We start from the raw sequence: 25,530 nt of genomic DNA, 5'->3' as shown, positions 1-25,530 counted from the left end.
TAATCACTCATTTTAAATTAATAAACTCTTTTTTTCTATTTGAGAATTGTGCCGTGTGTGAGACGGAACTGTCGAAACCCACTGTGGTACTAGAAGCGCATACACAAGTCTCGGGGCGGGCAGGAAATTCAAGTACAGTACTGTATTCGTTGATGGATAACCAATAAGAATTTGTATTCATTTCACCTACCACACCCACTACTCTTATTAGACTGAACTTTCAATTCTCTTCAGTCGAACTTAGAAGAGTCCACTGTGCTGTTAAGAGATGAATCCTGGCAGAGATATTGCGAAAAGCTGGGAACTCAGGAACAGTTGTAGAGAAGACGCTCCCTCCCGTAAGCAGATGAAGACATGCGTCTTGACCTGAATATGGCTATTGAATGAGGTGAGAAAGATGAATGATATGATATGAAAATCTAAATTATTTTTCTAAATGGGAGGGGAAGGAAAAATGGACTGTGGCAATGAAAATTCCAACTATGGAAAACCACGGAAAAACCACAATCAGGTTGGTCGGTCCTGGAATCGAATCACGTACCTCCCGGCATAACTATTATGGGCCTATCACTAGCGATAATTCAATGATGACGAGATAATCAAGGATTACATACCAAAATAGTAACAAAAGAATTACGATGAGGTATAATCTTATTTATTATTTCAGAAGTATTCTTCTTCAGAGTCCTACGCATAAGCCAACTCGCTTTGTTATAAACGATGTAAACAACACTTATTCACAACTACAACATAGCAGTTGTTAAAGAAAGCGAAAACAAAGGTCTTGGGAATATTCTGTCTCGCAATATCTCTGCGAAAGATCTTACGACGTACTGTATATGGGTTTAAAACTTCGATATCTTTAATGTGAAAACGTCGGCCTTATTCCCAAGATATAGCCTACTCTTTAAGAAGCGGTCGTGAGCAGCGATGTGTACATGTCGCTGAAATATAGTAACTCTCACCATGAAACCCGGGTCATCAAGTCTGCATAAGGGAACGGCACACTAGGGCACTGGGGGATGGAGACACGGTCAGTATTAAACTGTTTATTACCCCTGGTGACTCAAACGTTGCGACGGGCAATAAATAATCGCGACATTTATCGTCTTTCAGATGGTCGATTACGCATCTAGCTCCTCCCCACGTTCATTTAAATTTCAATAAAAATTTCCTAGTACAAATATTTGTTTCCTTATAAAATACGATATTTTGTTACATTATAGCTAATAATTCTGCATGTGGATCTACTTTCTGTTACTTACTATTAGTAATTCAATGTACTTCATACACAGTTCGGTTTTTTTGCATAAGGCACAGCAGCCATTCCAGTTTTATAGCTGTTTCTTCCATATCACTGATGTTACATTTTGCCAAGGATGTCACAGATGAGTTAATATCCGCCATTTTTCTAGTTTCGAAACAGCTGTGTCAATTATCATCATCTTCACTTCATGGTTTAGACTTAGTGCCTGTTCCGTCTTCACATTTTATTCAGTTCCACCTCTTCCTAGGACGTCCGACATCTCTTTTGCCTTTAGGTTGGTATTGTTGTATCAGTGCTGGAATTCTTTCATTATCCATTCGAGACAGGTGTTCTTTCCACTTTCCTTTATAATCTTCAACTTTATCGTTTATGTTGTATATATTTAATTCTTTACGGATATCCTCATTTCTTATCAGATCCCTTCTTGTACATCCCTTTACTCTGCGAAGAAACCTCATCTCTGCAGCCTGTAATTTACTTTTATCTTGTTCTTTAATTATCCATGATTCGCTTCCATATGTCAACACGGGTACTGCCATAGTTTTATATAACTTTAGTTTTGTTTTTTTTTTCTAGTTTTATTTTTTAGTGTTCTATTTATTGTTCCTCATATCCACTGGAATTTGCTTATTTTGTTGTCAATATCTCTACCTACAGTACATCATAAGATTGCTAATTATTAACCCAGACTACTTAAAAGAAATGGCAGGAAGAATATAGTACGGAGTAAAATATTAACAGCTTCTCTCTCTATGAGTAAGTGTTGCAAACTTTAGGGAAAACTAGATTTGAATAACATCACCGTTTACATTTACAATTATTGTAACTACATAACTGCAAACATAGATATACTTAAACATTTACAAATATATAGTAGGTAATATGTTTCACAATGAACTGAATTTAAAGTTATCCATCACTGTCAAAATTTTCATCAATTTCGCTGGCTTTAAGTCCCTTCTAGAATCCGTGATAAATGCCAGGAATGTGGGCGTGTTTTTCGTTACACAGAATAGCAGAACGTTGAGTTCATCTTGCGAGATATGGAATGGTGCAGTGTAAACACATTTTAGATTAATATCCTTCCAATTCTTGCTTCTTCCTCTGACTTAACGATGTATATCAATACCATGCTCATGCTTATCATAATTATTGTATTTTATGAATATCTTCTTGTCAAATATCCTGTCAAATTCCAGTTGCTCTTTTCGTCGGTGATTAAAGACTTCAATTTTATAAATAACTTTGTGCCCTTCCATTTACATCATAGGGATTTCCATTTGTTTTAGCATTTTAGCTAGCATTACCCATTGTTCAGAAGTAAATACAGTTAGTCTCATTTTCCTTCGTTCAATTAAAGCAGGGATTGAATCTGCTTCATTCTGTTTGTCCTTTTTTTAAAGAAATTTATGTGTAATTTTGACATTGAATTTTTCACTTATAGATAAATAAAGAGCAAAAATCGTATATCTGTTTATGTCCTGTTCTGTTCTGTTCTAAACAGTTATTTAGAAAAAATATTAATTTCTTTCTATTTTAATTTTTTTTTGTTCTTTCTTTTTATCTACTTCAATAGGCAACTACCAATTTCATTACAGTCTCTTCTTGCAACTGATAAATGCCACAAGGAAAAATACCGGTACCGTCTATTTTCTCCTACATCATGGATTGTAAAATTCTATGTAGATTATTTCATTAAGTAATAAAAAGTGTTTTATTGTGTAAGATGATGAACGACTTCATCACTCTGTTTTCAGTGCATTGAGAGTTGTAACTTCCTTTATCCATCCATCATGCTCCAAGAAATAATAATAAGTTGAAATGCGCACACACCGTGCATGGGGTAAGAATCATTACCTGTCTTCACTATAAGCTGCGATGGATTTCTGTCTCTTCTTACACTTGATAATATGATATCTGTCACATAGTTCTGAGCATAAAACACACACACACTTATCATTTGGTTCTTGGTAAGTCTTGTTACCGCACACCTTGTGGTGGAAGCCATGGATTGCCAATCTTGTCGTCACGTGTCTCATTTCATGATTAGCTTCCGTCCATGTCCTATCTTGCATCGCACACGTTGTGTAGAATTCCTCCGGTATGCTGGTTTTCTTCTCGTGCAGATCTTTTAGGAGCCGTTTGTAGGCGTCGTTCGCTGGGAGCATTATTTCGCACCTTAGGTCCTCTATCAAAAAGGTCTCTCTGGTTAGTACGTACACTAGTCTCGATCTTGCGTTCTGTGGTAGTCCTAGAGCTCTCTTCAAATACTTAGCTTTCACCCGCTCTAGTTCTTCCATCTGCTTGTATGTGAGGTATTCTCCCACTGATTCTAGGCCATACGTCAGGACGGGTAATATCTTTATCCGGAACAGGTCCATAGCTGTGCTGATCGACAATTGTGTGATGTTCCTAATTTCATTCATGGCTCTTGTGGCCGCCATTACTCTCGATCTTATGTGTAGCCTGAAACTTGTCCCAGTCGTCTGAATTGTGATTCCTAGATATTTAAAATCGCTTGTCCTTTTGAGTTGTTTGCCATTGCATTTTACATTTTCTTCTTCGGTGAGTCTTCCTCCTTTCCTGAACACTACCAGTTCCGTCTTCTCTTCGTTTATCTAGATGTCGTTTCGTTCCGCCCATTTGCTTAGCGTGTCTAGTTCTGATTGTATATTGTCTAAGTCTGTCGCTGCGATGGCCATGTCGTCGGCGTAGATGTACGTACTTACTCCTTCCATTCCTTTGTGTGACCTCGTGTGTTAGGACATTAAACAGTATCGGGCTGAGCGGGTCTCCTTGGAGGATGCCGTTCGTCTGCGGTAGCCAGTCGGACGTGTCTACTCCGTCATCTATCTGAAGAAATGAGGTTCATTAATAAATGCATATTATATACTTTTCACTTAAGTTTAATATTTCCGTATTAAGCCGCATTTTTGATTGGCTTACGTACAATCTGATTTCAATTCTGAGCGTCCTTACCATGCTCATATATCATAGAGAGTACAAGCCATACGAAATTGCAGTTTGTATACAAATAAGTTTGGACACCCCTCCATGAAATGGGATACAGAATAGGACCTTCCTGCATTCAACTTGTAAGTTATTGTAACTTTATATTGGAAATAGATAAAGAGGAAAATTTAAAGCACTGGAAAACAAATGTCTACCTTCTTTACGACAAGGAGAAGAGGGAGAAAGTAGGGAGAGGGAAAAAAGAAGAAAAATAATATAGAAATAAAAAACCCTTTGCCGGCTATGTGTGGAATGCGAATTTGTGGAAGGCGAACTTGTTGGCGTCGAGTGTACAATTGCAGATATTCACACGATTGTAATTCAGGTCCTGTAGTCGGAGCTATACAAAACAAACTTTTACTCTGCCTTCTTATTCCTTTTTCTAGCACGGTGGCGCTACTGTCTCGAGGCGACGCTGCGATGGACTATGGGACTCCTCGTGGGGGATAGAACAGACGTGAATGTTAAAAATGTCCCGAACCCCTCTTCAGCCCCATCTACCCCCGCGCATATTGTGACATCCTGGCTGAAATATCGCGGTACACGACATTTTAACCTGTAGTACTGGTTCAGCATCGTGTCTTGAAGACTGAAATGCTTTCCTTTTCCAGGATATAGAGCTCTCACAGCGCCGTCGCCAAATAAACAAAACACTAGATGTAACGTGAATCGTTCATTTTAAGATACCAGCAGAATGGCTGTGGGGAAGGTCACTTACTCATCATCCAGAGTTACTAAATTGGTATTCAAACTCGAAATGTTTACTGAAAATGTTCATAGTTTCACATAAAAAATTGTTGTGTTGCAAATTTTATTCTTTCAAATAATTTAAGGGGACATTCCACTAAGAATGATAACTTTTTTTCCTAATCATTTTTTCAACCAAATTTTGAGAGGATGTTTACTATGTGAAGGACTAACAAAATCCATATTTTGAGCTCCCCAATATTCCTGGATTTCTATTTTTTATTTCTTTCTATTCTTTTTAGAAATATTTTGAATCCCAAGAATTTAGCACAATATCTCAATTTTTAAGTTTGAATTTGTTTGATTACATTCACAAGACATAGAGAAACATTTCTATGCATTCATATTATGAAATATCTCATTCATTCACTTTCATTTTTTAAATTTGAAAATGTTACTTTTTATAATTCATAAAAATATTAATAAAATAAGCTAGCAGCAGTTCTCACAAAATAAATGCATAGAAACATGCAGCTACGTCATAAATACTTACAGTAAAAATTTCATTCAGATTGATTAATATTTATCGTAAGAAAGTTGGTGTTAAATCAAGAAAAATAAATTTACGGACAAATGAATTTGGAAGTAAAATTAATATTTATGTAACATATACCTACTAAAATTCTCCTCCGCTGCATTTGTCTAGTAACTTCAGGGAGCCAACTTTAGAACAAAAAGTTATTAGATTTGTAACCAGAAATTTGTAAGAAAGACTTCTTTGATAAAAAATAATTTTGACAGCACTTTAAATGCCACGCTCCCTTACAGCTTTAATTAAAAACAAATTAAACTTCATATTTGTAATCAGAATTGAACGAAATATGTTTGGGGTGTGAAAATGTAGTACATTCTAAAGAAATGAAATAACCAATAACATTTTTTTTTTTTTTTTAATTTTTCATGATATTCAGTGGAGTCTCCCCTTAAGGGGGGATGGTAAATATACTGAAAAGTAATAAACCTTCAATTTTTTTTGTTTCCTTTCAAATGCTCTTCGATTTTTTCTCTTGTATGGAGGAGGGACCCGAAGGCTTGCACTGCAGCCTGAGGCTTATTGTGCTTACCACTCCTATTCTGTGAATGATTGGATAGCCAAACGGCCGCGCTCTTGTACAAGTACAGCATGCTGCATCGTGAATTTAACCCGGGTAATTCTGCTTCAATTTGTTGAGGGAAAATGCTGGAGAAAACCTCAATCAGGTCATTTGTCCCAACCAGGATTTCAAGCCAGGCCCGCTCGTTTCACGGTTAAACGTGCTAACCGTTATTACACAGCGGCGGTGTACTCTTAGATTTAATCCAATGATTTTTTTTAATTTAACGGGCTCATTATAACTGTGAATAGTGTACTTTGAACAAATGATCCTAAAGTATTGAAGAGCCTGGCATCAAAGACAGACATATGCAATTTTTATCGAAATTTAGTTAAGGATAGGTTCTTATAGTATTTTTCGCGCTCTTGCCAAATCTGCGATCCGTTTATTTCAGAAAAGTACATTTACATACTTTTGCGAACGTTATAGTATGTTGAATAATTCCAAGAGAAAAATTGTTCTGGGGCTGGGTATCGATCCCGGGACCTCTGGTTGAACGTACCAACGCTCCACCAATTGAGCTACTCAGGAACTCCACCCGACACCGTCTCAATTTTTCCGCTTATATCCACACACCTCAAGTGGGCTGACAAGACGCCTGAGACACACATCGAGTGCACACAAACTTAGTGTGACTTGGAATTGTGGTTTTCTGTTAACGTACCTACAGTAACGTATATATTATGCAAGTCTAGTTTTTCAGGTAAAGTTTCCTGTGTCGTGTGTTACTTTTATAATCGGACACCTCCATACATGGTTTGTTTCAAAAGCGGACATGATCATTTCAGCCAATCACATTGCTGGAAATTGGTTAAAACTGTCATGGCGACCAGTTAATGTTTACTTTATGACGAGTTTGTATGTTTTAATGATTACAATTTCCCTTCATTTCGATAATTTATTGAAATATAAGAATTTTGGGACACCTTGATTTCAATTTGGAGAGCAATACTTTCGGAAGTACATCTGAACTGACCAGGAAACGTCAATTTAATCCTTAACAGTGGAAACGTGCTAAAGAAAAATGATTGAAAATGAATTCTTCACCAATTAAAATAGGGCCACAGTAAAGTCAGATAATCTTGTGGATTTTCAGATGTTAATAAGTAAATACTTCGGAAATGAGTAGTGTGGTATTGTAATTCAGAATTATAACAACAATGCAGACACTCATAATGAAAGTTATTGTTCTGAGACCCTTCAAAATTAAGAACTAAAAAGTGAAATTGATATTATTATAAGAATTGATTATAAATAACATTACAAATTTAACTTTTCCAAGTTGTCCAGTTCGATATTAGTTTTAGAATAAAATCATAAATTTCCTAGAATTTTCTCATCATTAAGTAAAGTTACTCGTATCCTGAATGTGGGTTGTGTGTTTCAAAAATGGACATTTGCATCTTTGTTTCAAAAACGGACAATGTAATTTTTAAGTATGTTTCGAAGTGTTTTAAAGCAATATCTTAAGTAAGACCAGAATTGTTTTGTTAATGAAGTCACCAATATGACACACAAACATGTTTATACCTTATATTAGAAGTTAACATAATGAAACAAAAATATGAAAGTCATTGACCTCATTGCTATGCTTCTTCCTTAAGTCAAGATACATGACTTCTTATCATTGTGTAGGGACCGGAAATCCGCTGTCTGTTACTAAGTAATTCACAAAGAATCGAAGATTTGCTATATCATCTTATCAGGCGAAGTAATGAAATAAGAAGAAGAAAAGGCACGAGGCAGCGTACGAAATGATACATAATCTTATATTGTCACATAACCGTGGACATGAAATGAATTTTTGAACCAGAATAGTTCCTAAAATCCGGTAACCCATCAATACAAATTCATTCCAACCTATAGTCTTTGGTCTGAAATACATAATACCTTCTTTAGTAAATCAGGCTTCATCTACAAACAACACAATTTAAGGAAACCAACATTCTTGTTTGGACTGTGAAGAAACGAGTATGCAAACTCAACTCGAAGAAGTTGCATTCTGCGTCCAATTACCTGGACTGTCGTGCGACGAAAGGAATGAATCAGCTGTTCGTGCAACATGTTACAGCTGAGGCGTTTCTGAACACAGAGCTCGACAACAACCACACACGTGTTTGTGGATGTAATAACACTTCCTCATTAAATGCAATCACTATTGATTGATCGGGTCGGCCTCCATTAGGTCTGGTTACTTTCGATGAGTCGGTGTCCCCAGATGATGGATTGAATAAAAAATACGATCATCCGGACTTACTCTTTCCGACAAACGTCCATTGTACATGCTTTGGGTTTTAATGTGGAACATTTTTCTGCATAACACTCGAGAAAAAAAAATTTAACGAAAATAACATTGCCCCTAATGGGAGTTATATCGATGCCTCCCATAATTTACAGGTAATTTAAAAAGTCTTCATTTGTTCATTCATGGTTCAGATTGTAGTTCCCTTTACATAGAGAATTGAGACAATTCCTGTTGTCCTCCTGATTGACTGGAATAAGTTATTATCTTCTTTAATTTAATAATAAGTAAATCTAAACACATAAGTATTACTAATAACTGGTTCGATGAAATAATAAAGCCTCCTCTCTCAAAATGGGAGTTCAAATTTCACAACACAACAACCGGTAATATAATATTCTATTGAGGTAATTCTGAAGAAGAGTAGTATCTTCATAAATTTTTATTTCCCTGTATACGATACAATTCTTCGCGAATAAGTGAACCCTGGACAAAATGTTAACTGGCAGATCATTTACAAAAGCCAGGAATAGAATGAGCCCCAAAACACTTCCCTGTGTGTAAAAGTAAGTGAGATAAAAGAATAAAGAGAGAAGTGAACAATAGAATAACTGAGAATGGGATAATAAGATGAATAGTGATGAAGAATGGCAGTTGACGGAAATATTAGATGGAGTGTGGATAAGCCTAAGTACTATACAGAATTTGGGAATTTAAAAAATGAATGCTTTGAAATGTAACCAAAAAATGTAGTCAATGTAATGGTGGAAAGTATACAAAAATATGAGGACCACCATTACATGAAGAATATATTGTTGACAATAAATATCAGTACCAATATCGTCTTATTCTCTCATGAAACGACTGTGATAGGCGTTACATGCCTTGGTATGCTGCAACAGTGGCTCCTCCTCTGTGCAGGCTATCTTACAACGGGATAGTGCCCCCTCCCCGTAGTACTCTCAGAACATTCGGGAGAATCTCAACGTTCGATTGTTACAACGATGAATTGGGCGAGATATAAAAAACTAATGCCTTGGCTACCACGTTTCCCAGATTTTAAAGCGTGTGATTTTTTCTTGTGGGGTTTCAAGAATCGTTTATTTGTACCACCATTTGCAAAGACGCTGGTTGACCTGTGCACTAATCTCGGAAGTTATCACAGAGTTTGACAGCGACAGTTTAGAAAGAGGTTCGCAGGGACTTAATAATAGACTTGATGTGTGACGTGTGAAGCTTGAAGCGAGAATATAACGTTTATAATGTGTCGTAAAGAAACTTTGTGAATTTTACTTTCCACTGTATCAATTTTGTGTGCCTCCGTTATATTAAACTTCAATGAAACATTATTGAATATAGGAATACAATTTTCACTTACCGTGTACTTTGAACTTCATTAACAGTATATGTGGGTTGAAACACTAATAAATGCTCTAGGAAAAATTAGCCGATCGTTTCTTACATGTATTTAATTTTACGTCGCACAGGCGGCCTTCTATTAACTGCCTTTGGGGTACTGAATTCTTCCACGCAATCTGTCTATTTTGATTGGCAAAAAACTAGAATATACACATATATACATATATAATGCTCCGAGCCTAATTGAACCTAGTAAAACATCGGCAGAGGGAGTCTTTCGTTTTGAAATATCGTGTAAAAATGATTTTAATTTATTCAAAATTATGAATGCAACATATGCGAAATTTCACACACGAGCTGAGCTCCCTTGATTCCAATCATAATAATGTTGTTCCCACTTAGTATAACTGCAGGCTCATTTTAATTGATGGATTAACTTCAATAACAAAATGCTCGCTCATAGACTATAACCACAAAGTTCAATTACACTGAATCGCGTTATCGATTTAGAACGTATTCCACAGAGAGCAATCAGGGGAGACAGCGAATTCAGTAGCCAGTAAAGGATTTGTAATGTGATGTTTATTTTGTTCAAATAATATTTCATTTTCTCACTCCTGAAGGTCAAGTCTAGATTCTAGTCTTCAGGATACATAACAAATATATTTATTCAAATCAAGATTTCAGGTATAACTCCCTGTAAAGTTGATTTGAATAATTTCGAGGGAAAAATTGTTCCGGAGCCGGGTATCGAACCCGGGACCTTTGGTTTACCGTACCAACGCTCTACCACTGAGCTACCCGGGAACTCTAACCGACACCGATCCAATCTTTCCCTCTATATCCACAGACCTCAAAGTGGGCTGACAACCGTCAAGCAACCAACTTCGAGTGCACACTAACTCTGTGTGACTTAAATTGTGGTTTTCTGTTAACGAACAGTGACGTGTATTATGCAAATCAAGATTTCAGGTATAACTCCCTGTAAAGTTGATTTGAATAATTTCGAGGGAAAAATTGTTCCGGAGCCGGGTATCGAACACGGGACCTTTGGTTTACCGTACCAACGCTCTACCACTGAGCTACCCGGGAACTCTAACCGACACCGATCCAATCTTTCCCTCTATATCCACAGACCTCAAAGTGGGCTGACAACCGTCAAGCAACCAACTTCGAGTGCACACTAACTCTGTGTGACTTAAATTGTGGTTTTCTGTTAACGAACAGTGACGTGTATTATGCAAATCAAGATTTCAGGTATAACTCCCTGTAAAGTTGATTTGAATAATTTCGAGGGAAAAATTGTTCCGGAGCCGGGTATCGAACACGGGACCTTTGGTTTAACGTACCAACCCTCTACCACTGAGCTACCCGGGAACTCTAACCGACACCGATCCAATTTTTCCTTCTATATCCACAGACCTCAAAGTGGGCTGACAACCGTCAAGCAACCAACTTCGAGTGCACACTAACTCTGTGTGACTTAAATTGTGGTTTTCTGTTAACGAACAGTGACGTGTATTATGCAAATCAAGATTTCAGGTATAACTCCCTGTAAAGTTGATTTGAATAATTTTGGTACGTTAAACCAAAGGTCCCGGGTTCGATACCCGGCTCCGGAACAATTTTTCCCTCGAAATTATTAAAATTATTCAAATATATTTATTAACACATAAAATTTGTTTTTAAAATATTAAAATAGTTTTTTGAACATAATACAATGATAATTGCAGAGAAGAACTAGAGCAAAGAAACTATCATTTTTTCTTTAATAATTGTGCACTATGAATAGCACAGAATACTGAGCACGTGGTTTCCTTTCCGGTATATAATGTTATCCGCTGAATAATCTACAACTACTGTATTCATATGTTGCAGCTAATAAGAATGAAAGACAAAAAATATAGATTTTTTTTTTAACGATCCATCATCTAGGCCTACATTCAACAATCCCTAACTCCGTCGAAGATACTCGTATACTTTAAAGATACTGGAGTTCAATCTGATTTCAGTATTGTGTAATAACTGTAAACCAAAAATGTACACGATAAATGTCATGTCATACTAACTAGTCGCTATGGGCCATATGCATAGATATTCTTAGCGCGGGCTTCGGTGGATGATCAGCGAACTAACGTTTTCCGTATTCATAAACCAGTGTTAGCGACATGATATGATATGAATCCCGTACAAGTAACCAGTCGATAGCCAGGGCTAGTTTAGCACGTTCGTAGCGCGGGCTAATGGAATGTCTATGAATAGAACCTATATGACCTAGATACCAAGCGATTGCCGCCCCTGAACACGAGTTCTACTCTTTCAGGGGCGAGCTAAAGTTTTTCTGTATATATTATATTTTATGTTACAATTATTAGCAAAATAAAATAAATACTAAAACTATAAATATAAAACGATAAGTACTTTAAATAATTAAATAAATATACAAACAAATAATAAATAAATATATAAATTGAAGACATTATTACAGAAACAAAGTCCACACCTGTGCAGTAACGGTCAGCGCGTCTGGCTGCGAAACCAGGTGACCGGGTTCGAATCCCGGTCGGGACATGTTACATGGTTGAGGTTTTTTCCGGGGTTTTCCCCTCAACCCAATACGAGCAAATGCTGGGTAACTTTCGGTGCTGGACCCCGGACTCATTTCACCGGCATTATCACCTTCATTTCATTCAGACGCTAAATAACCTAGATGTTGACACAGCGTCGTAAAATAACCAAATAAAATACATACAGAAACAACCCTTGTCAAAATTTCTATTTTTCAGGAGAACAATAAAAATAAATAGAACGACACATGTCAGCTGTTTCCGTACAACTGGTGTTTATCCTTGTGGCTATTGCACTTGACATATGTGTCATTTTTGGAGTCTATAAACATTTTAAATAGTATCAAATGTGTCCTTAATTCAATTTCATTAAAAATGACTAGGGCTATTTTTGTAATAATGTCTTCAATTTATATACAATAAACTATAATTAATTAAATACAAAAAATTCCAATACAATTATATCAACTCTTATTTTGCATCTACAATGAATATTTTGTTATACTCTTAGCACGTCTTCATGAATTTATCAGTATTTATTTTCAAAAATATATCTCTTTTCTATTTATCAATATCGGTTTGTCAACTCTTGTTTGTTACTATTAAAGCGCTGTAAATTTCGAGCTTTCAGGTGAACGTTATTGTTTGTGCGAAAAAATAATAGAGAATCTGCACAGCGAACCATTAATTTAACTGAACTTCTGTGATTTATTATTTTGCCCTGCGACCAGTAAATTATTTGAACAGCAAACTGGAAAAGGCGCATGTGGGCAACATGACGACAACTTTAATGTTTGAAGATTGATTCCAGCGATAACATCCCTGATTTAACACCGACCGCGCTCTCGTCCGTGTAATGCACAGTATTTCAGCCAGTAGCTATATCGTCAGATATCTTTTACTTTTAAGTACCACGGCCTATATCTACTCGCCCGCAAATCACGAATCCTCCTCATTTGCCCGCTATCAAACGCTTAAATCTCAAATAATATCAAGAAGAAATTTTATTGCAGTGGCTGAGTGTACTAAACCACCGAACTGTCACTCAGACAGTCGGGGTTCGAGTACACGTTAGACCTGAGTTATCCACAATGACAGAAAAGGTCCCAGTTAGAGTTTTCTCAAGGTTCTTCCGTGTCCGCATGTTAGGAATTACCATAATTCTGTCGAGATCTTCACATCATTACCATTCTCTTATCTATACTCTAACCACGACGTAAATACCAGATCACTTATCTGTGGCACGCTAAGTATACCTCTTCCTAGAACATCTTGTTATTCATCATCTTTTACAATATCCACCTCGCGTCAATGGAATTCCTTGTCACAAAGTATTAGGGGCTGCAAGACAATAAACACCTTTAAGAACAGCTTAAAAGATAACCTTATTAGCATTTCACTCCAATCATACTGATTTAAACTATCACTGACTACATTGTTACTTTTTTCTTTAGACATCATCCTGATTGTGCTGTATTTTAATTGTCTCGTAATAATCTCTTTCTATTACCTAATATTATTTGAAATATATTAACATTCTATGTATTTTAGTTTAATTCTGCTACACAGTTTATTTCAGTGTTTAATTAATAGTTCATAGTATTTTGTTGTTTAATTTGTAAATAACTTTTGTATACATGTAACTCTCATCTAAATCAAATTGTTGGATTCTTTGTAAGTTCATGCATATGTATATACACTTTTTGCTGGTTGAGTGGAAGAGAAGGCCTTACGGCCTTAACTCTGCCAGCTAAAATAAATCATTATTATTATTATTATTATTATTATTATTATTATTATTATTATTATTATTATTATTATTATTATTATTTCACAGCATTCTTCGATCGTCGATTGGCGAAACGCAGAGGAACTTTTCGGGGCACGAGCGGGGTTGCCTTATCACAATTAGAATACACAGGGACATCATTTTATTTTTACTAACTTTTCTAATATTAACCTGGCTATACCTTTGGATTAACGTTTGAGAACCGGAAACATCGTTTGCTACCCCCTTTCACGATTGGAGTTCGATGATACTGGCGTAATATACAAACAAATCACTTTCTGGTCAGTTCCAGTATTATTCTTTCTTCACCCACTCTTTCCAACACAGCTTCATTTCTTATTCTATTATATTATGATATTATTTTTTATTATTAGTATTAGTATTAGTATTTATCAGTCAGGTTTCAGAGCTGGACACAACACAAGCACTGCTCTACTTAAAGTGACAGAAGACATTCGTGAAGCAATCGACTCTAATAAAGTAACAATACTAACACTTCTTGACCTTAGCAAAGCTTTTAACTCTGTAAATTTTGACATGCTCACCCATAAATTGAGAAATCTGCATTTGTCAGAGATTGCTGTGAGTTGGTTCGAATCCTACTTGGGAAAGACAACAATGTGTTGTATCCGGGAATCGAAGCTCTTCCTGGCTTAACATAACATCAGGTATACCACAGGGTTCGGTACTCGGACCATTGTTGTTCACAATATATGTCAATGATATTACATCTCATGTAAGGCATTGTAACTATCACTTGTATGCTGACGACCTTCAATGCTACATCTCTTCCCGCTTAGATCAAATAAATGGCGCTGTAGATAAATTGAACGGAGACATTGACTCGATTGTGACATGGAGAAAGAAATTCCATCTTAATATCAATCCTGGAAAGACACAAGCAATCATATTAGGACACAAACGGCAAACCGACGCTGTAAAGCACCTCGACATTTCCCCCGTTAAAGTAAGTACAGTGCATCCCTTTCAGTTCTTCGGTAAAAAATCTTGGCATTCACAAGGATAATAATCTCAACTGGGACATACAAATCACAGAAACCTGCAGAAAAGTATTTTCTATTATCCAAGTGCTAAAAAGGGTAAATGTTCATCTTCCCTCTTGCTTAAAAAAGTCCCTTGTGAAGACACTTGTATTTCCCTATTTTGACTATGCTGACATTTTACTGACTGACCTTTCCTACGACAACAAAATGAAACTTCAACGTGCTCATAATTTGTGTATACGTTTTGTAAGCAATGTTCGTAAATATGATCACATTACCCCATCCCTGGAAGGAATAGGTTGGCTTAAACTAGATAAAAAAAGAAATTTACATTCACTTCTCCTTCTCTTCGAAATCTTGAACTCTTCTATTCCTTCGTACCTATCGTCTCGCTTCACTTACCTTTCTTCCCACCACAATCTGAACACACGCTCTCGTCATGAAACAATACTAACAATACCATCCCATCGCACCTCCTCATACTCATCCTCTTTCACAATAGCCCTGCCAAGACTCTGGAATTCGTTACCTCCTAGCATCAGGGACTGTCGAAATAAAATTCAATTCAAACGCAAACTTACTAGGCACTTGGTCAGTAATCGAGATTCGTTCAGACATGGCCTTATCTCTACCAGGTTAAATAAATAAATACTAAATACTAAATAAATACTTTATTTATTTAACCTGGTATAGATAAGGCCGTCAGGCCTTCTCTGCCCCTCTACCAGGGGATTACAACTATAATATGAACAATAAAATTACAGTTAATATTAAATTTACAATTACAATTACAATAAAAATTAAAGTACAACAAGATTACCTGATTAATGAAAACTAGACATTTTATCATAGAAGTTAAGAACAAAGAATATTTTTGTATTTACTGAATTACAAATTAAACCTACGATAACAAAAATCTATAGTGATGAAATTACCGGATATTGAAATATTTTGTGATAGATTAAGAGAACTATTTACAAGAAACCATGTGTGAACGAGTCTCAATTACTGACCAACTGCCTAGTAAGTTTGCGTTTGAATTCAATTTTATTTCGGCAGTCGCTGATGCTAGCAGTTAACGAATTCCAGAGTCTTGGCAGGGCTATTGTGAAAGAGGATGAGTATGAGGAGATGCGATGGGGTGGTATTGTTAGTATTGTTTCTTGGCAAGAGCGTGTGTTCAGATTGTGGTGGGAAGAAAGGTAAGTGAAGCGAGACGACAGGTACGAAGGAATAGAAGAGTTCAAGGAATAGAAGAGTTATTATTATTATTATTATTATTATTATTATTATTATTATTATTATTATTACTATTATTATTATTACTATTATTTTGTTTTCATTATTATTATTATTATTATTATTATTATTATTATTATTATTTTGTTTTCATTATTATTATTATTATTATTATTATTACTATTATTTTGTTTTCATTATTATTATTATTATTATTATTATTATTTTATTTTATTTTCTGTCCATATAAACTGCAATGTGGACTCCCAGAGGGAGAGGGTTAAAGTACTGATAGTTGTTTGTTAGCTAAGGTGTATTTCACACCTCTCTGTCCGATAGTTCATTCCTAAATTTAGATTACATTTCGAGTGCGCAGTAAATTTTTATACGCAGAGGCATATTCGCTGTTTTGATAACTCTTAGACATATGAGCCGTTCAGAGCAAAAGTGGTGTAAGTCAAAATTGATCTATTCAGGTTTAAAGTAAAAATTCTGTAAAATACAGCTCAAAGTAGCAGTTAATATGTCATCTATGCGATCCACTGACTACTAATGGTTTAAATAAATTGAATATTAATTGTTACTTTGCGCTGTACTTTACGGAATGTTTACTTTAACCCTCATTACCAATTTTTGACTTATACCACTTCTGCTCTGAACGGCTCATGTATTACTATTAACTCGGCTATATGTCTTACTGCAGAATGGGTACCTTCATTAATGAAGTTGCGTTATTTAAATGCATTGGAGGTAAAATAACACACACACACTGCTCTAACCTTACAAAATGTGACAGTATAGCGCAAGGGTCGTCAGCACAGAGCACGCTGGGGCTAGCCTCTCTTACCCGCGGAAAACGCAGTGCACTATAGTGCTCTCGTACCTGCTAGCGGGTATGCTCTCTATCTCTCCCTGTTGCACGACAGTGCACACGGAACAGCACCGCGTACTCATTGCACATTTCAGCGAGTGCTGGCGATCACTGGTATAGCCTATACGTATTACAAAAAACTGGAGAAATGTCTGTCCGTGGCGCGAAAGCCCATGAAGGTCCAAGACCCAATTGTCGGCAGATGACAGCAGTGTGGAAATATCGCACTGTTCCTAACAAAGAGTCCCTGTATGAGAGGCTACGAATAAGGGGCTCTAAAATTTTAAAGTGAAAAATGATTGAAATACGTAACTGTTTAACCTGACTAAAAAATTGGACCTGTTTGAGTATTTCATGTACAGAGTATTTCTTGTTATTTTATAACATATACAGGATGGGAGTGAAATAACCTTGCTGATTGAAAGGGACGATAAAATACACTGAAATGAATAGAAAACCTATATTATGTTTGTGAATAAATGCAAGGTTAATTAGAAAATTAAGTTCAAAGTTTCAGCAGTCCGACAACAACGCCGCTAACACACTCTCCTCATGATACAGATGTAAGAGGTCAACGAATTCGGTGTGTCTTGCTATATGAGCTGATCGCTGGCGCTGTGTTGCGACCAACTCGCTTCGTGCAGTGGCTTCAAATTAGAAGATTTTTTTAAAATTAAATTTACACGAAAACCTTCCACGCTATTGAAATACGCCAGAGGGATACATTTTATTCTTGTTTCTCAGATTTCTTATCGATAAGGACAAAAATCATAATCCTATTCGCAATAGTTACTGAATAGGAGGTTGAGAAATATTAGAGAGAAAACATTTTTATGAAAAAAAAAAACTCTTAACTTTCCACCGATCGCTCTGAAAATCTGCAAGGCTGTTTCATTTCCACCCTATATGAATTAATTTATAAATTTTACTATCTATCTATCTATCTATCTATCTATCTATCTATCTATCTATCTATCTATCTATCTATCTATCTATCTATCTATCTATCTATCTATCTATCTATCTATCTATCTATCTATCTATCTATCTATCTGTCTATCTGTCTATCTGTCTGTCTGTCTGTCTGTCTGTCTGTCTGTCTGTCTGTCTGTCTGTCTGTCTGTCTGTCTGTCTATTTATTTATTTATTTATTTATTTACTTCAGCAGAATTTCAATTGCAATACCTCTTCGTATATTGCATCTTCTTTTAATATGCTTTCGTTTCTTTCACTTTTTAAAAGGTATAAAATTATTTTTAAAATAAATACATAGTGAAATATTTTAAAAGCTACTACTTAATGGCAAGAAAGGAACAGTTCTGAGAAAGATTATCGCGGAAGAGTATTTACGAAGATTGATCATATAGTATACTCCCTGTTTTGCTAAGGATTTTGTATATCAATTATGCACAAATTACATTTAGAGTGTTGAACTGCAAACTGATTACCGGTACTACTTTTTTACATAATCTAATAACTATTTATATACTTACCATTGTGACACAAGCTACACGATTCTTTCTCTGTAAAAAATCCTGCTCTTGATGTTGAACCAGTCCTGGACGTCATTCTATACTGTTAAATCATCAAGAAATCGTCTTTCTCCAAGATGTTTCTTCAGTGCCCCTAAAAAATGAAAAATGTATGGTGCTAAATCCTTGCTGTAAAGGGGTTGCTCCGTAATATTCCAGTGAAAGGACTGCAAAAGTTAGTGTGTTGGGTGAGTCGTGCTGTCGGAACACGTTTGATCTTGAGCATAGTCTAGTACAGGGTTGGGCAGAATTATGCACTCTGTGCTTGCACGGTGTACTACGAGAGAAGTGAGCTTATAGAGTGCACGAAAACCGGTTTATTCAAGTTGCGGTACGTACTGAATGTTTCAAAAGAAAATGTCATTCTTTCTACCAAACTAAATAAGAACACAAAGTAATGAAACACTTCCTTAAACACAAAACAAAACATGTCTGTTGCTCATTAATTCATATTACTCAATTTCTCAAAATTTGAAGAAACTGTATTAGCACAAGCTATGCGAAGAATTGCCGTTAAAAGCCCATCATTTCTTGTTTGACATTTCTTTATTTTCGTAATAGAAAATAACTGTTCACATCTATAAGTGGAACCAAATAAACACAAAACTTTCTCACATAGCTTATGCAGATTGGGAAAGCGTCCTCTTGAGAATCCGTCATAAAACTGCATAAGACTCGTCCTTGAATCATATTTCGCTCGCATCTCTCGATCACATCGCAGGTCAATCAATTCGCACTATAATGAAGGGGGGACGTTATCAATAATCAGTTGGAATCGGAACATGTAGCAAAAATACCCAAATCCATTTCCAGGCAATCTAAATCGTGGAACCATGATGTAAATTCCTCTAATAGACCGGATAGAATACATGCGTACATTTCGAAATGTTCATTGTTCAAAATTCTATGCGCTTAGATAAAGATGGTGAATTACATATTTCGCCCTTTTGCATTTGACGTATCCATAACAGCCATTTCTCCTTAAAAGATGCAATTCTATCTGCAAATTGTGTATTAAGAATTTCTTTTCCCTGAAGTCCTAAATTTAACTCATTTAAAAGCTGTAAGATCTGTTATAGCTGCTAGCTCGCTGCAGCGCTCGCACTTGGAATACCCAGTGCGCACGGAGGGCAAATGCACCCAAACCCCCGTCGCTGGTCTAGTACAACAGGAAAAAATAAATTCCCTTAGCATGGAAGGAATTATTTCGGATGGAACATTCCCGAGTTGTCTTTCCTAGCGTATGAATTACTTTCGGCGATGAAGAAATGTGGATTCTAGGGATAATGTGTTCTACTTATCATTGATAAACTATATTCACACAAAATACCTTACCTAGGTCTATTTCTCTCGGCAATAGTATAATTTTTATTTTGAAATTTAATTCGTGTAGGTATATTTTAAGAAATAAAATTTTTCTCTAGAGAAGTTTCCTAACGGAGAAATAAATCAGTTCGTGACGCCTAGATCTATGCCGCTTCATTTTTCACTTCAATTCGTGTATTAAAAAATTCAAGAAGAAATTCCTTACAGTCGAGTGAATTGTCATTTAGTGTTAGTTTCTAAACAAACAAACATTCACATCTTCCTCGTCTTTGCTGTCGAAACAATAGGCTCCTGGTGTAAAGAAGCAAAAGACCTAGTTTTCAAAATTGGTAGAAGTTTGGTGACTGTTACTGGAGATCCTCACTGCACCAATTACCTATGGTAACGAATAGCAATAGCCATAGAACGTGGAAACTCAGCCACCATTTTGGGAACCTTTCCAGACCCCAATTCTCTGGATGAGATTTTTCTTATTTGAATATCTGAAAGCAAGACAAGGGTGAAGTACGAAGCCCTGTAGAATGAAGATAAAACTCCACTCACTGCAAGAATCGAACCATGGACCGCTTCTTTGGAAAACACACGCACTATATACAGAGAAATAGTGCCATACCATAAATTCAACCGTTACGAACTGTATAATATATAAAAATCTATTGTAAATTAATTTTATTCTGAGATATAATAAAAATAAATAAGAATACTTATTAAAATGTAGACTTTCACATATAAATTAGTAAATATTTCTATATTTCATCTGAATTACTTTTAATTGAATTTATTCTTAGCTATTGAATAATGAAAATGTTTCAGTAGTTCAGGACAGACTGCTTTACATAGGCAAGCAACAAAGAAACAAGTTTTCTTTGAAAACGTGTGTTTTGGTGAGTCTGAAAATTCATTTATGCTCGACCATGCCGAAATGTAGTAATTATACACCTGATAGTAGCCCTTTAATGTACCTCATTAAAGTACAACTATTCATTATAGTTCAGTTGTTCAGCCAATGAGAAATCACCATTGTAGCATTATAAAACAGCAAGTATCGATTATTCTCGGATATGCAATCGAAAGACAACTAGCGAAACGTCACGGAAGCTGGAAATCCAATACTGTTGCAGAAGGTTATGTTCTGTTACTATAATAATTAGCGTTAATTGTAAATAATATTCAAATAAATTTAATTTGTCATGTCGTTTTTCAATTCTAAATCAATTTCCAGGTTATATCAAGATTAATGTTCATGCTATTTTCTAGATCAGCGTTGTCAGACACAGCCTAAACGGAGCGGAGCGCTCCACTATAACTTGTTGCGTGCTCCGGTGCTTCCACAGACATAAGCAAGTTCACGCTCCGACTGGACGTCTCTAGAACCACAACCGGTTTCGGAGCTTACAACTCTGACACTACTGTTCTAGATTATATCAAGGTCAATGACATTCGTTCCTCGGAAAAAATCAATACTTTCGCGTCTGCGCACATCTCACAATTTACAAGATCAGTTCCGCTCCTCACTTAGATAACCATAACATGAATACTTATGAATAATTTAAAGTTAGAAATATGGTCGAGCATAAAAAGTCGTATGAAACTTGACTATAATGGTAATTAAGACGCTCGTATGAAAATTATGAAACTCGCTTGCGTTCGTTTCATAAACAAACATAATCGCGTCTTAATTACTATCATTATTGGCTCGTTGCATAATGTACTATTTTGCAACATGTAAAAACAGCAATTACGTAACAACTATATCGGAATATTAAAATCCTAACTTATGTCTTGATTTTTGTCCCACACTCTGCTAGTTGTACTGAATTCATTAAAAATAATGAAAAGTTGAACATTTTTGGGGTGAATGAAAAGAGTGCGTGTCTCACGTTACTTTGGTTGATTGTGATGAACAATGCATAATTTACGTGTCGGCGCTTTTGGTAAGATGGACTGCAATCCACCCCGTGTGATTCCGGTAACACTCTGAAACATTAATAAACTAGTTAAGTCACCTCATTCCTTGTGATCACGCGAAAGGCCAGGGGATTGGCGGCCATCACCACAGAAACTGCTGAGTTTGTCAACACCTTGCTTCGGCGAAGCAAATGAATTAGTAATGTTCGTATCGCAGTGTGGTATACATTTCTGAGCGTTGCGACGCTCACTACACAATCGTGGCTCATACAATAAAGTAATTTCGCAATATTTTAGAATATTGGAATAACATAATAATAATTAATAATAATTATTCTTTAATTATACTGGCAGAATTAAGGCCATAGGGCCTTTCCTTACACTCTACGAAGGTCACAAAGTATACAAGCAGTTAAAATTTAACAAAAAGTTAAAGAACAGAGTACTAACATATTACAATAACTAGCCGTACCAGTGCGCTCCGCTGCACCCGTTAGAAATAAATATAAAGTAATCACATAATTAAAATAGTACATTTGATCCAGGGAACATTCGTGTTTGATACAAGGATAAATCGTTTATTATGTTACTTAATTTAAATTGTATTTGCATAATTAAAATGCGATCATTTTGATCCAGAGACTACTCATTTGGTCATAAAAATTATTTTAGGAAATACTGGAAACGAATGTACAGAATAGCCTATCAAGTTTTCTGTGCATAAGAAGCTATTTTAATCTTACCTGTCCTCGATTCACTCAGAAGTTACTGTAATAACATTATAGCATTATGTCCATCTAGAGAAACTACACTTTCCAATGGTGCATTAATAATTAATTATACAAATCGGTTAATTTAGCTTCCGATATTACTTAATACAAACACAGAAACATTATCTGTAGGCTATCTTTCGTAGCTTTGGATTGTTGCTGTCCAAGGCCCCTTATAGACGAAGTCATTTGTTTTTTAATTTATTACACGGCCTTAGATGGCAGTTATTTTAATTTTAAAACTCATTTATCTCATTACATATCAGTCCTATCAAAATGTTTCAAGGAATAAAACTGATCGGAAATTATTTTTAAAGAAGCTTTTGTTATGTAACAGTTTTCATAAAAATCAATAATAAGCGAGATATTTAGATTTATTTAATACAGGCCCCCTTATAACCCCCCTTTTAAATAATGCATTTTGAATGCCATATAGCCTAAAATCTAAGTTACAACGAAATTAATTTATATTCCAATTTTCATCGAAATCCGTTCAGCCATTATCGCGTGAAAAGGTAACAAACATATAGATAGACAGACAGACCGACAAACAAAAATTTCAAAAAAGCGATTTTCGGTTTCAGGGTGATTATTTATATTTGTTAGGACCAATTATTTTTGGAAAATCGAAAATTACCAGAAAAATTTCGGCTACAGATTTATTATTAGTATAGATAATAATAATAATAATAATAATAATAATAATAATAATAATACTTAATTAATTACTTACTTACTTACTTACTTACTTACTTACTTACTTACTTACTTACTTACTTACTTACTTACTTACTTACTGGCTTTTAAGGAACCCGGAGGTTCATTGCCGCCCTCACATAAGCCCGCCATTGGTCCCTATCCTGAGCAAGATTAATCCAGTCTCTACCATCATATCCCACCTCCCTCAAATCCATTTTAATATTATCTTTCCACCTACGTCTCGGCCTCCCTAAAGGTCTTTTTCCCTCCGGCCTTCCAACTAACACTCTATATGCATTCCTGGATTCGCCCATACGTGCTACATGCCCTGCCCATCTCAAACGTCTGGATTTAATGTTCCTAATTATGTCAGGTGAAGAATACAATGCGTGCGTTGTGTAACTTTCTCCATTCTCCTGTAACTTCATCCCTCTTAGCCCCAAATATTTTCCTAAGAACCTTATTCTCAAACACCCTTAATCTCTGTTGCTCTCTCAAAGTGAGAGTCCAAGTTTCACAACCATACAGAACAACCGGTAATATAACTGTTTCATAAATTCTAACTTTCAGATTTTTTGACAGAAGACTAGATTACAAAAGCTTCTCAACCGAATAATAACACGCATTTCCCATATTTATTCTGTGTTTAATTTCCTCCCGAGTGTCATTTATATTTGTTACTGTTGCTCCAAGATATTTGAATTTTTCCACCTCTTCGAAAGATAAATCTCCAATTTTTATATTTCCATTTCGTACAATATTCTGGTCACGAGACATAATCATATACTTAATCTTTTCGGGATTTACTTCCAACCCTATCGCTTTACTTGCTTCAACTGGAATTTCCGCGTTTTCCCTAATCGTTTGTGGATTTTCCCCTAGCATATTCACGTCATCCTCATAGACAAGAAGCTGATGTAACCCATTCAACTCCAAACCCTGTCTATTATCCTGAACTTTCCTAATGGCATATTCTAGAGCGAAGTTAAAAAGTAAAGGTGATAGTGCATCTCCCTGCTTTAGCCCGCAGTGAATTGGAAAAGCATCAGATAGAAACTGGCCTATACGGACTCTGCTGTAAGTTTCACTAGACACATTTTCATTAATCGAACTAATTTCTTGGAAATACCATATTCAATAAGAATATTATATAAAACTTCTCTCTTAACCGAGTCATACGTCTTTTTGAAATCTATGAATAACTGATGTACTGTACCCTTATACTCCCATTTTTTTCTCCAATATCTGTCGAATACAAAAAATCTGACCAATAATCGATCTATTACGCCTAAAACCACACTGATGATCCCCAATAATTTCATCTACATATGGAGTTAATCTTCTCAAAAGGATATTCGACAAAATTTTGTACGACGTCAACAAAAGTGATATTCCTCGAATGTTGCTACAGTTGGTCAGTAATAATAATAATAATAATAATAATAATAATAATAATAATAATAATAATAATAATAATAATAATAATAATAATAGGCCTAGTAATAATAATAATAATAATAATAATAATAATAACATAATAAAATCGACACTAAACAACATGAAAATAATACCATAATAGAAGAAAAAGAAAGAAAAATACATTGGAATATAGTGAAAGCAACTCATTTAGTACAAATGGTTAATATGGAAAAACGTAAGGAAGAATATATCAAAATGTAATGTAATAACATAATAATAAAAAAAGGAAAGAAATACGAAAATTAAATAAAATTCATGATAAAAAGGCTATGATAATAAATTCATCGGCTGATAAAGAGAACAAAAAGGGGAAAAAAGGAAAAAGAAATATATAGCCTATATTTTTACAAAACTATGGCAGAGAAAAGGGCTTATAACTGAAAGGAATCAAATTCAAAAAGTGCAATTTTAATTTATTTTTGAAACTAGACAATGTCCGACAGTCTCTGGCATGTTGTGGTATAGAGTTCCAGAGATGGGCTACAGAGACGGTGAAAGATGAAGAGTAGAAGGATGTTCTGTGTTTAGGAATGGAGAGTGTGATATGGTGTTGTGAGCGAGTAACTATTTCGTGATATGAGGACAAATGTTGAAAACGAGAAGCTAGGTAGCTAGGGTTAGAGGT

General features: G+C 35.5%; 2 non-coding genes across 2 annotated transcripts; both read right to left on the bottom strand.

Moving 5' to 3' along the window:
* Window positions 1-10,456: 10,456 nt before the first annotated feature.
* On the bottom strand, window positions 10,457-10,528 carry TRNAT-GGU (transfer RNA threonine (anticodon GGU)). The gene has a single exon. It is a non-coding gene; the product is annotated as a tRNA-Thr (tRNA).
* Window positions 10,529-10,741: 213 nt separating this feature from the next.
* On the bottom strand, window positions 10,742-10,813 carry TRNAT-GGU (transfer RNA threonine (anticodon GGU)). The gene has a single exon. It is a non-coding gene; the product is annotated as a tRNA-Thr (tRNA).
* Window positions 10,814-25,530: the final 14,717 nt, after the last annotated feature.

This window comes from Periplaneta americana, chromosome 17, assembly GCF_040183065.1.
Source record: "Periplaneta americana isolate PAMFEO1 chromosome 17, P.americana_PAMFEO1_priV1, whole genome shotgun sequence".
Classification (NCBI taxonomy): Eukaryota; Metazoa; Arthropoda; class Insecta; order Blattodea; family Blattidae; genus Periplaneta; species Periplaneta americana.
Note: the sequence above shows the minus strand (reverse complement) of the source record. Positions and strands in the feature narration are given on the sequence as shown.